This window comes from Erithacus rubecula, assembly GCF_903797595.1.
Source record: "Erithacus rubecula genome assembly, contig: scaffold_227_arrow_ctg1, whole genome shotgun sequence".
NCBI classification, from domain to species: domain Eukaryota; kingdom Metazoa; phylum Chordata; class Aves; order Passeriformes; family Muscicapidae; genus Erithacus; species Erithacus rubecula.
The window spans coordinates 118,525-132,129 of NW_027636092.1; the positions used below are offsets into that span (position 1 = coordinate 118,525).

Below are 13,605 nucleotides of genomic sequence, written 5' to 3' on the forward strand. Positions count from 1 at the left end.
GGCCGGGATGTGCCGGGATTGGCGTCCCTGGGTGGGTTTGGGGGTTGGTAACCAAATCATTAATTGGACAATGAATTGATCAGAGGGAGGCAATTAATTAATCAGTGGATTTGGGTTAATTGTGGTGATTGGGGTTTTAAATCACTGGAAACCTCTGGTGGAGTGGGAGAGCTGAAACGAGGGTTGTGGGACTCCAGACTCGCTCTTTAAATTGCTTTTCATTGTATCCAGATGATTCATCAATTGATTTATTATTCAAAATATTCTCTATTTTATCCAGATAATTCATCAATTTATTTATTATTTCCAATGCTGCTGATTGTTTCCAGATGATTCAGCAATTCACAGGCCGTGGGTGACCGAGCCCGACCTGCAGATTTTCAGCCACAGCTGTGGGGTCGCCTGGAAAATAATAAAACAACACAGGAAGTGAATAATGAACAAAACTAAGGAAATAATGGGAATGAAATGAAATTAAATAAATTAATTCCACAAAATCTTGAAAAATGAAAAATCCCCAAATTTAAAAATCAGAGAATATAAGGAAAATAATTGCAATAAATAAGGAATTAATGGAATGAACAGAAACTCTTCTGGCTCGGATTTTTCTCATTTTTGGGGCCAGAACCGCCCCTTTGGGACTTCCCCAAAAAGCCACAAAAGGACCAAAATGGCCCCAAATTTCAGGTTTTGTTTTCACTGCAGCTGCAGCTGCTGGCACCTGCTGGGGGCAGAAATTAGTGCAGATAATTAGAGGTATTAGAGCTGATAATTAAAGGTGGCTCAGAAAACACCCAGCTAAAATAATGGGAATTATTGAATGTATGATTTTATTTGTTTCATTCATATTTTTATACAATTAATTGGTTGACATCAGGGCTAATATTTATTATTATGCAGACTTATAAGTAAATCGAATTTGGGTTAGTGATTATCATCAGGAGGGTGAATAATTGAATAGATGTGGGTTCCAACTCAATTTAACTCCCCCACGCCCGGATCTGGCGCCTCATCCCCATCTGCCCTTGTTCCCGCAGGGCTCCGGGCGGCCGTGACCCTGCTGGAGTCCGGGGGGGACCTGCAGCCCCCCGGGGGGTCCCTGACTCTGCTCTGCCGCGGGGCTGGGTTCCATTTTGGGAGCTTTGCCATGTTCTGGATCCGCCAGAGTCCCGGGAAGGGGATGGAATACGTTGCTGCGATTGATGATGATGGAATCACCCGGTACCCGCCGTCGCTCAAGGGTCGGGTTACGATCTCCAGGGACAACGGGCAGAGCTCGGTGACACTGACCATGAACAGCCTCAAGGACGAAGATTCCGGCGCCTATTTCTGTGCCAAAAGTGCCTATAACGGTGCTTCTTATGCTGGTGCACATTCGGCTGTTTTGTTGCTGATTTTGCCCCTGCTCCTGCCACTGTGTCCCCACCTGTCCCCAAATGTCCCGCCACCCTTACCCCAAATCTCAGCCCTAGACCCCGAGTGTGAACACTGACCCCGAATCCTCAGGTCTGGGCCCAAAATTCATATTTAGCACAAAGTTTCTAAGATCAAAGGTGGGACCAAGCTCTGAGTGTTGATGTTTTTGGTGCAGACATGAAAGCTTTGGAAGAGCGGCCAAGAGTTGGGTCAAGGGTTGGGATTGGCTGAAAAGCTCAGGGGGGGTCAGAGCACCTGGGGTTGGACAGAACCAGCACCAACATCACCATCAACGTCACCATGGGCACGTTTGGCACAGAAATAGGCGCCGGAATCCTCGTCCTTGAGGCTGTTCATGGTCAGTGTCACCGAGCTCTGCCCGTTGTCCCTGGAGATCGTGAACCGGCCCTGCACTGACGGCGCGTAGTAGGTGGTGCCACCATTGCTGTGGATCCCTGCGACCCATTCCGGCGCCTTCCCGGGTTTTTCGCGGATCCAGTGCATGGTGAAGCCCCCAAAATTGAACCCAGCCCCGTGGCAGAGCAGAGTCAGGGACCCCCCGGGGGGCTGCAGGTCCCCCCCGGACTCCAGCAGGGTCAGAGTCACCTGGAGCTGAGATAAACACCAATAACACAATAAACACTTTGTAACTTGAACTGGGCAGGGAGTTTTTGTTTCTGCATCACCAGGGCACGCCCACCCTGCGCCACGCCCACCCCGGGCCACGCCCATTTTTGGGCCACGCCCGGATCCGGCGCCTCATCCCCATCTGCCCTTGTTCCCGCAGGGCTCCGGGCGGCCGTGACCCTGCTGGAGTCCGGGGGGGACCTGCAGCCCCCCGGGGGGTCCCTGGCCCTGATTTGCCGAGGGTCTGGGTTCAGTTTTGGGAGTTATGAAATGAGATGGATCCGCCAGAGCCCCGGGAAGGGGCTGGGATTCGTTGCCCTGATCAGCGGCAATGGTGGTTACACCTTCTACGGGGCGTCGCTCAAGGGCCGGTTCAGCATCTCCAGGGACAACGGGCAGAGTTTGGTGACACTGACCATGACCAACCTCAAGGATAAGGATTCTGGTGTCTATTTCTGTGCCAAATCTGTGGACAGTTGTTGTGCTGGCATTGCTGCTGTAGATGATGTTGGCCGTGTTAGCCCCGTCCCCACCTGACCCCAAACGCCCCCAGACCCTCTCCCCAAACCCCAAACTTTGGCCTCATTTATTTGCTTTGGTTTAGTGTGAATTTCTCCAGTGATTTCCCAATGGGATCTTAATAGAAACCAGATTGTACCAGGATCAACCAGAACCAAAGCTCAACTCTGGGCCCAGTGCAGAGGACCCGGGGTCAGTGTTAAAGGTTGGGGTGAAAGGTTGGGGTGTGGGGGAAAGGGTCTGAGGACATTTAGGGACAGGTGGGGGCACAGAGATGAGAACACGGTGAAAACCATCAGCACCACAAGCACCAGGAGCAATAGCCCAACGACCACCAGAACATCTGGCACAGAAATAAACACCGGAATCCTCGTCCTTGAGGCTGTTCATGGTCAGTGTCACCGAGCTCTGCCCGCTGTCCCTGCAGATCCTGAACCGGCCCCGCACCGACGGTGAGTACACGGTGCCGCCACCGATGCTGATCTCCCCAAGCCATTCCAGCGCCTTCCCGGGGCTCTGGCGCACCCACGCCATGTTGTAACCATCGAATTTGAACCCGGAGGCGCGGCAGAGCAGAGTCAGGGACCCCCCGGGGGGCTGCAGGTCCCCCCCAGACTCCAGCAGGGTCATGGCCGCCTCATCCTTTCCCCAAATCTTTTCCAAACTCTTCTGGATTGCTCTCAAATCTCCAGAATATCAAGTGACTTAAATGCCCACAATCTCTTCAGTTCAGCCATCTCAATTCATTGCCTTGAGCTGCTCCATTGATTTTCCCAATTAACGACCCCGTTAATGGTCCCAAACCCACCCAGGGACGCCAATCCCGGCACATTCCGGCCACGGCCTCGAGCTCCCTCCCGCTCCTCGCCCTCCTGGCCCTGCTGGCCCTGCCAGGTGGATCCCGCCGCGCCACGCCCACCCCGGGCCACGCCCACCCCAGGCCACGCCCGGATCCGGCGCCTCATCCCCATCTGCCCTTGTTCCCGCAGGGCTCCGGGCGGCCGTGACCCTGCTGGAGTCCGGGGGGGGACCTGCAGCCCCCCGGGGGGTCCCTGACTCTGCTCTGCCGCGCCTCCGGGTTCAATTTTGGGAGTTACCCCATGTTCTGTATTTGCCAGAGCCCCGGGAAGGGGCTGGAATAGGTTGCGAGTATCAGCAGCAGTGGCAACACCGAGTACGCGCCGTCAATGCGGGGCCGGTTCAGGATCTCCAGGGACAACGGGCAGAGCTCGGTGACACTGACCATGAACAGCCTCAAGGACGAGGATTCTGGCACCTATTTCTGTGCCAAAAGTGGTGCTGCTTCTATTTATAATGCTGGTGCTAATTATGTTGATGGTTTTAGCCCCATTCCTGTTTCCGTATCCTCACCTGTCCCCAAATGTCCCCAGACCCATCCCCAAAATCCCAGCCCTTCATGTGACCTTGAAGACTGACCCTGGGCTCTTATCCTGGGCCCAAAGTTGAGCTTTGAATCTGTTGGAATCTCTCCAAACCTGTTGGAATCTCTTTCCCAGAGGGAACCAATAAGAAGGGATTATAACTAATTTGCCCAGAACCCAAACAAATAAAAGTTTCAATGCCTGTGCAGGGGAAAGAGTCTGGGGACATTTGGGAACAGGTGAGGACACAGTGACAGGGAAAGAGCCAAAACCATCAATAAAATCAGCAACAGCAAAACTGCCACCAGAATCTTTGGCACAGAACTAAACACCGGAATCCTTGTCCTTGAGGCTGTTCATGGTCAGTGTCACCGAGCTCTGCCCGTTGTCCCTGCAGATCCTGAACCGGTCCTTGATCGATGGCGAGTACCAGGTTCTGCCATCACTGCTGTGGATACTTGCCAACCATTCCAGCCCCTTCCCGGGGCTCTGGCGGATCCACAACATTCCAAAACTCCCGAAATTGAACCCAGCCCCGCGGCAGAGCAGAGTCAGGGACCCCCCGGGGGGCTGCAGTTCCCCCCCGGACTCCAGCAGGGTCAAGGCCGCCCGGAGCCCTGCGGGAACAAGGGCAGATGGGGATGGCAGGAGCTCAAACCCTTGATCATTTGAGGGAGAGGAAAGAGAAAAGGGAGGAGACACCAAGGTCGGTGAAGCAGGACTCAGATTCCAGATGGAAGCAGAAGGAGGAGATCCCCTGAATTTGGGCAGAACCCCAAAACCCACAAATAGTCTCCATCTGTTAATTGATTAATTGCACACCTCCTCCTGCCCCTGCTCCATCGATTGTCTCTGAATTTATTATTTCTTTATGTTTTTACTGATGTTTTCTTTACACCCTTTGAGTTTCAGCCCTGCCTTGCTTTTGTCACGATCCGATCTCACAGCAGAAATGGGAGTGTTGGAATTGGCAAATCTGACCCGGCACATTGATTGGGGCATTGGCCGGGACACGAACCGAAACCAGGGAAATGGGAAACGGCGGAAACGCGCCCTGTGAACCTTCTGTGGAACTAGTGCTGAAGGGATTGGCACTAATTGCTTTGCACTAATTAATGAAATCACAGCTGAGTCACGGGCGCCTCAGCAGCGCCACGCCCACCCCGGGCCACGCCCACCCTGGGCCACGCCCGGATCCGGCGCCTCATCCCCATCTGCCCTTGTTCCCGCAGGGCTCCGGGCGGCCGTGACCCTGCTGGAGTCCGGGGGGGACCTGCAGCCCCCCGGGGGGTCCCTGACTCTGCTCTGCCGCGGGGCTGGGTTCAATTTTGGGAGTTTTGGGATGGGCTGGTACCGGCAGAGCCCCGGGAAGGGGCTGGAATTCATTGCAAGGATCAACAGCAATGGTGGTTACACCTACTACGCGCCGTCAGTGCAGGGCCGGTTCAGGATCTCCAGGGACAACGGGCAGAGCTCGGTGACACTGACCATGAACAGCCTCAAGGACGAGGATTCCGGCGCCTATTTCTGTGCCAAATCTATTAACAATGGTACTCCTGCTCCTGGTGGTTATGTTGGCGATGCTGGCACTGGCCCCATCTCCATATTTGTTTCCCAAATTTCCCCACTCCCTCCCCCCAGCCCCCAGTCCCAGCCCCGGCTCTTGACCATCCATCCCAACCTTGCCCTGCTCTGCTCCCAGTTCCCAACCCCTGATCCCAAACCACAACTCCCGACCCCAAAATTCGACTTTGTTCTCCAGAACTTTGCCCAAATTGTTGGGATTTGGGTCAGTGCTGGAGATTGGTGTTTGCCATGGATGCTTTGGGTCAACACTGTGGATTTGTGGCCATTGCCGTGAGGATTCCTGTGGGTCACCCAAATCACAGCCATCAGCACCAAATCTCTCAGTTGACACCAAATGACCATAACCAGCACCAGCAGCATAAGCCCATCCAGCACCACCATAAGCAGATTTGGCACAGAAATAGGCGCCGGAATCCTCATCCTTGAGGCTGTTCATGGTCAGTGTCACCGAGCTCTGCCCGTTGTCCCTGGAGATCCTGAACCGGCCCCGAACCGACGGCGCGTACCAGGTGGTGCCACCAGTGTTGATCTCCCCAAGGCATTCCAGCTCCTTCCCAGGGCTTTGGTGGATCCAGTACATGTTGGAAGCGCCAAAATTGAACCCGGAGGTGCGGCAGAGCAGAGTCAGGGACCCCCCGGGGGGCTGCAGGTCCCCCCCAGACTCCAGCAGGGTCACGGCCATATCATCCCATCCTGAAATCTTCAACGGTTCTGCCCCAAACTTCTGGTTTGGTCTCAGATCTCCAGAATTTTCAAGTGCATTAAATACCCACAATCCCTTCAAATAAGCCAACCCCGTTGCATAATTAATTGCCTTGAGCTGCTTCATTCATTTTCCCAATTAAGGACTGAGTAAATGACCCCAAACCCCCCAGGGACGCCAATCCTGTCACATCCCGGCCACGGCCTCGAGCTCCCTCCCGCTCCTCGCCCTCCTGGCCCTGCTGGCCCTGCCAGGTGGGTCCCGGGTGCCTCCGCAGCGCCACGCCCACCCCTGGCCACGCCCACCACGGGCCACGCCCACCCCGGGCCATGCCCGGATCCAGCGCCTCATCCCCATCTGCCCTTGTTCCCGCAGGGCTCCGGGCGGCCGTGACCCTGCTGGAGTCCGGGGGGGACCTGCAGCCCCCCGGGGGGTCCCTGACTCTGCTCTGCCGCGGGGTTGGGTTTGATTTCGGGAGCTTTGGAATGTTCTGGATCCGCCAAAAACCCGGAAAGGCGCTGGAGCATCCAAAAAGATGGCACCACCCGGTACGCGCCGTCAGTGCAGGGCCGGTTCAGGATCTGCAGGGACAACGGGCAGAGCTCGGTGGCACTGACCATGAACAGCCTCAGGGACGAGGATTCCGGTGTTTATTTCTGTGCCAAAAGTGCTGGTGCTAGTGCTTGGATTGATGCTCCTGGTTCTGTTTATGGTGGTTTGGTGAGAACAGGGAAATTTGGTGCCGATCGCTGAGATTTGGGTGACCCAGAGGAATCCTCAGGGCAACGGCCACAAATCCACAGTGTTGGGTCAAAGCTGCCCCAGCTGACACCAACCCCCTGCACTGACCCAAATCTCCACCTTTAGGGCAAAGTTCTGGAGAACAAATTCCAGAGCGGAGCCACCAATGAAATAATGTGTGACTGTGGGATCAGAGATAATCAGTGAAATAAACAATGATTAGAGGGGCAATGAACGGCTTTGGCTGGATTGACATTGGGCCCAGCAGAGTCCTTTGTGTTCTCTGCCTTATTTGGGGCACAGAGTCGGGATTTGGGGTCAAGGGTTTGAGCTTCTGCCATCCCCATCTGCCCTTGTTCCCGCAGGGCTCCGGGCGGCCGTGACCCTGCTGGAGTCCGGGGGGGACCTGCAGCCCCCCGGGGGGTCCCTGACTCTGCTCTGCCGCGGGGCTGGGTTCAATTTCGGGAGCTTTGGGATGGGCTGGATCCGCCAGAGCCCCGGGAAGGCGCTGGAATACGTTGCGAGCATCAGCAGCGGTGGTGGCAGCACCGACTACGCGCCGTCAGTGCGGGGCCGGTTCAGGATCTGCAGGGACAACGGGCAGAGCTCGGTGACACTGACCATGAACAGCCTCAAGGACGAGGATTCTGGCGCCTATTTCTGTGCCAAACGTTACAATGGTTATGCTGGTGCTGCTGTTTCTGTTCCCCCAGGTGCTCTGAGCCCCCCTGACCTTTTTGGCCAATCCCAACCCTTTTCCCAAGTCTTGGCCGTTCCTCCAAATCTTTGACCACTGCACCCAAAATATCAACACTCATCCCTGGATCCAAACTTTATTCTTAAAGACTTTAAGGTGAAGCTCAATTTTGGGAGTGGAGCTCGAGACTCGGGGTCACTGTTCAAGGTTGGGGTCAAGGGTTGGGATCAGGGGGAAGGGTCTGGGGACATTTGAGGGCGGGTGGGGACACAGTGAGAGGGATGGGGAAAAAACCATCAACATAAGCGGCAACAGCCCAACCAGCGCCACTGGCAGCATGTTTGGCACAGAAATAAACACCGGAATCCTCGTCCTTGAGGCTGTTCATGGTCAGTGTCACCGAGCTCTGCCCGTTGTCCCTGCAGATCCTGAACCTGCCCTGCACTGACGGCACGTATTGGGGATTGGCACCATTGCTGGGGATCCCTGCAACAAATTCCACTCCCTTCCCGGGGCTCTGGCGGAACCAGGCCATGTGGCTACTCTTGAAATCAAACCCAGCCCCACGGCAGAGCAGAGTCAGGGACCCCCCGGGGGGCTGCAGGTCCCCCCCAGACTCCAGCAGGGTCACGGCCGCCCGGAGCCCTGCGGGAACAAGGGCAGATGGGGATGAGGCGCCGGATCCGGGCGTGGAGGGGTTAAATTGAGTTGGAACCCAAATCTCTTCAATTATTCACCCTCCTGATGATAATCACTAACCCAAATTCAATTTAATTATAACCCTGCATACTAATAAATATTAGCCCTGCTGTCAACCAATTAATTATATAAAAATGAGACTGAATGAAATAAAATAATAAATTCAATTATTCCCATTAATTTAGCTGGGTGTTTTCTGAGCCACCTTTAATTATCAGCTCTAATTCCTCTAATTATCTGCACTGATTTCTGACCCCAGCAGGTGCCAGCAGCTGCAGCTGCAGTGAAAACAAAACCTGAAATTTGGGGCCATTTTGGGCCTTTTGTGGCTTTTTGGGGAAGTCCCCAAAGGGGTGGTTCTGTCCCAAAAGAAGAAAAACCTGAGCTGGGAGGGTTTGGGTTCATTTCATCCCATTTAATTTATTTCTTATTTTAATTCTTGTCTGCTGTATTTTAATTTGGGTTTTAAGCAATTTACAGGACTTTAGAGAGTGGTTGGTTTTATTTGTATTATTTTCATTCTTTTACTTAATTTTGTTTATTATTTTCTGATGGCTGTGTTTTATTTGTTCTTTTATACAGAATTAGTAAATCATATTTGCAATACGCAATATGCAATTAAATAATTTTATTTTAGTGACAGGACAATCTTAATTTTGTTTATAAGGACCCAAAGTTGAGCCTGGAATCTGCTGGAATCTGTTTCCTGGACGGATCCAATTGAGAGGGTTCCTTCCAAATTTGCCTTAAACGAAAACAAATAAAACAAAAGGAGCAAATAAAGGAGTGATGGGCTGCAGGGTGGGGACATTTGGGGACAAGAGGGGGCAAAGGGACTGGGCTGAGAACAAACCCGTCAACAGCATGAACAGCACCAGCACCACAATTTTCATAATAACACCTGGCACAGAAATAAACACCGGAATCCTCGTCCTTGAGGCTGTTCATGGTCAGTGTCACCGAGCTCTGCCCGTTGTCCCTGGAGATTGTGAATCGGCCCTTGACTGACGGCGCGTAGCTGGTGCTGCCACCATTGCTGTGGATCCCTGCGAGCCATTCCGGCGCCTTCCCGGGGCTCTGGAGGATCCAGAACAAGGTGTGGCTCCCAAAATTGAACCCGGAGGCGTGGCAGAGCAGAGTCAGGGACCCCTCGGGGGGCTGCAGGTCCCCCCCGGACTCCAGCAGGGTCACGGCCGCCCGGATCTGAAATAAACCCCAATGACACAATAAACACTTCGTAACTTGAACTGGGCAGGGAGATTTTCTTTCTCCATAACCAGGGCCACGCCCACCCCGGGCCACGCCCACCCCAGGCCACGCCCGGATCCGGCGCCTCATCCCCATCTGCCCTTGTTCCCGCAGGGCTCCGGGCGGCCGTGACCCTGCTGGAGTCCGGGGGGGACCTGCAGCCCCCCGGGGGGTCCCTGACTCTGCTCTGCCGCGGGGCTGGGTTCGATTTCGGGAGTTACACCATGTACTGGATCCGCCAAAAACCCAGGAAGGGGCTGGAATGGCTCGCAGGGATCTACAGCCATGGTGGCACCACCTACTACGCGCCGTCAGTCAAGGGCCGGTTCAGGATCTGCAGGGACAACGGGCAGAGCTCGGTGACACTGACCATGAACAGCCTCAAGGACGAGGATTCCGGCGCCTATTTCTGTGCCAAACGTGGCAGTGGTGGTTATGATGCTGTTGGTGCTGCTGTTAGTCCACTTGGTTTTGGTGACAATGCTGGTCATTGTCCAAGCCCCCATTGTCTTCTCCCAAAATCTCACAAAATTCCCAAATCCTTCTCGGAAATCCCAGCCCTTCATCCCATTATTGACTTTCTTCCCCAAACTCCTCCATCCTCATCCCGACTCTCAACTTTCCCCCATTTTTGATCATTTCTCCCGAATCTCCACAGGCTCTCCCTGATTGGCTGAGCTGTCGTGGAGCCAACGCCGGGAGAAGCGTTTCGGTGCCGGATCTGGGGCAGGGCTGGAGCCTTTGCCAAAATCCCTGAATTTCTTTGTTTTTATGTAGAGTTTTAGAGTGGAATCAAACCTGCCCAGTCGGCACCAATCCCTGAGGGATTCACCCCAAAAATTGGCACCAATGGACGTGGAGCCAAGAGTGGAGATCGGAGTCAGGGGAGGAGATTTGGGTCAGAACCAGTTCCAGGCTGGGCCACGGGGACAGGAATGGGGACAAGCGTTGGGGTTTGGGGAAAGGGTCTGGGGACTGTTGGGGACGGGTGGAGACACGACAATGGAGAAGGGGCCAAAACCATCAATATCATCAGCGTCACCATCAGCACCCCTGGCACAGAAATAGGCGCCGGAATCCTCGTCCTTGAGGCTGTTCATGGTCAGTGTCACCGAGCTCTGCCCGTTGTCCCTGCAGATCCTGATCCGCCCCTTGCTCGATGGCGAGTACCAGGTGCTGTCACCGTTGTTGTTGATCTCTGCTAACCATTCCAGTCCCTTCCCGGGCCTTTGGCGCACCCAGATCAGGGAGAAATTCCCGAAATTGAACCCAGCCCCGCGGCAGAGCAGAGTCAGGGACCCCCCGGGGGGCTGCAGGTCCCCCCCGGACTCCAGCAGGGTCAGAGTCACCTGGAGCTGAGATAAACACCAATAACACAATAAACACTTTGTAACTTGAACTGGGCAGGGAGTTTTTGTTTCTGCATCACCAGGGCCACGCCCGGATCCGGCGCCTCATCCCCATCTGCCCTTGTTCCCGCAGGGCTCCGGGCGGCCGTGACCCTGCTGGAGTCCGGGGGGGACCTGCAGCCCCCCGGGGGGTCCCTGACTCTGCTCTGCCGCGGGGCTGGGTTCAATTTTGGGAGCTTTGCCATGTACTGGATCCGCCAAAAACCCGGGAAGGGGCTGGAATGGCTCGCAGGGATCTACAGCAATGGTGGCAGCACCTACTACGCGCCGTCAGTGCAGGGCCGGTTCAGGATCTCCAGGGACAACGGGCAGAGCTCGGTGACACTGACCATGAACAGCCTCAAGGACGAGGATTCCGGCGCCTATTTCTGTGCCAAAAATGCTTACACTGGTGCTGGTTGGGCTTATGAGGCTGGTGCTGTTTATGGTGGTTTGGTGAGAACAGGGAAATTTGGTGCCTGTGGCTGTGATTTGGGTGACCCAGGGGGATCCTCAGGGCAACGGCCACAAATCCACAGTGTTGGGTGAAAGCTGCCCCAGCTGACACCAACCCCCAGCACTGACCCAAATCTCCACATTTAGGGCAAAGTTCTGGAGAACAAATTCCAGTGCGGAGCCACCAATGAAATAATGTGTGACTGTGGGATCAGAGATAATCAGTGAAATAAACAATGATTAGAGGGGCAATGAACGGCTTTGGCTGGATTGACATTGGGCCCAGCAGAGTCCTTTGTGTTCTCTGCCTTATTTGGGGCACAGAGTCGGGATTTGGGGTCAAGGGTTTGAGCTTCTGCCATCCCCATCTGCCCTTGTTCCCGCAGGGCTCCGGGCGGCCGTGACCCTGCTGGAGTCTGGGGGGGACCTGCAGCCCCCCGGGGGGTCCCTGACTCTGCTCTGCCGCGCCTCCGGGTTTGATTTTGGGAGCTTTGCCATGTACTGGATCCGCCAGAAGCCCGGGAAGGGGCTGGAATACGTGGCGAGTATCTACAGTGGTGGCAGCACCGACTACGCGCCGTCAGTGCAGGGCCGGTTCAGGATCTCCAGGGACAACGGGCAGAGCTCGGTGACACTGACCATGAACAGCCTCAAGGACGAGGATTCCGGTGCCTATTTCTGTGCCAAATGTGCTGGTTCTGGTTGTAATTATGAAGTTTATGTTAATGACGGTGCTTTCAGCAATGTCTTTGCTGTGTCCAGCTGTCCCCTGATTTTTCCCCAACCCTCAGTCCTTGGCCCAATCCTGACCCTTTGTCCCAAATCTCTCCCGTTTGCACCAATCTTCTCCACTGACCCCAAATCCTCGCCTGGTTCTGCTCCAAAACTCATCTCAGAAACGCAGAAATTCAGGGATTTTGGCAAAGGCTCCAGCCCGGCCCCAGGTCTGGCACCGAACCGATTCTCCCACTGATGGATTTGTGACAGCTCAGCCAATCAGGGGTTAATAGAGATTTGGGCAACATCGACCAAATTGGGGAAAAAGTCAAAATTTGGGGCTGTGATCGAAGAGTTTGGGGTGAATGGCTGAGATTTGAGGGCAAGGGCTGGTATTTGGGGACAGAATGTGAGAATTTTGGGATGTTTGGGGATCCAGCCGAGGGGGCTTCAGGCCACGGCATCAACACCATGAGCAGCACCAAGAGAACTGTAACCGACCTGCCAAACATAACAACCACTGCTGGAACACCTGGCACAGAAATAAACACCGGAATCCTCGTCCTTGAGGCTGTTCATGGTCAGTGTCACCGAGCTCTGCCCGTTGTCCCTGGAGATTCTGAACCGGCCCCGCACCGACGGCGCGTAGTAGGTGTTGCCACCGGTGCTGGTGATTTGTGCAACGTATTCCAGCCCCTTCCCGGGGCTCTGGCGGATCCAGAACATTCCGTGATTGCCAAAATCAAACCCAGAGCCACGACACACCAGGGCCATGGATGCCAGGTGACTCTGACCCTGCTAAAGTCCGGGGGGACCTGCAGCCCCCCGGGGGGTCCCTGACTCTGCTCTGCCGTGGGGCTGGGTTCAATTTTGGGAGCCACACCTTTTTCTGGATTTGCCAGAGCCCCGGGAAGGCGCTGGAATACGTCGCAGGGATCTACAGCAATGGTGGCAGCACCAGCTACGCGCCGTCAGTGCAGGGCCGGTTCAGGATCTCCAGGGACAACGGGCAGAGCTCGGTGACACTGACCATGAACAGCCTCAAGGGCGAGGATTCCGGTGTTTATTTCTGTGCCAAGGCTGCTGGCACTGGTTGGGCTGCTCGTTACGTTGGTTGGATCGTTGTTTTGGGTTTTGGCCCCGTTCCCATCGCCCTGTCCCCAGATGACCCCACACACTTCCAGCCAGCCCAGTCAGTGACTCCGTGCTGCCCTTTAACCCAATCCTCTCCCACTTGCACCAGCCCTGCTCATCAACCCCAAACCCCCAACTGGGCTTGGTCCAAACTCAACTCTTGGCTCTGAATCCCAATCTCAGACCCCAAAATGTCCCAAACACACGAGATTCGGGGCAGCTGTTGAGGTTTGGGTCAGTGGCTCTGGCTCAGGTCCCCAAGTGCAGATTTGGGGTGGAACCGGTTCAGTT

General features: G+C 54.9%; 1 gene segment (V, D, J or C); it reads left to right on the plus strand.

Moving 5' to 3' along the window:
- Nucleotides 1-5,286: 5,286 nt before the first annotated feature.
- LOC306815785 (Ig heavy chain V region 914-like) lies at nucleotides 5,287-8,120 on the plus strand. The segment is given in 4 exons: nucleotides 5,287-5,376; nucleotides 6,407-6,488; nucleotides 7,341-7,688; nucleotides 8,098-8,120.
- Nucleotides 8,121-13,605: the final 5,485 nt, after the last annotated feature.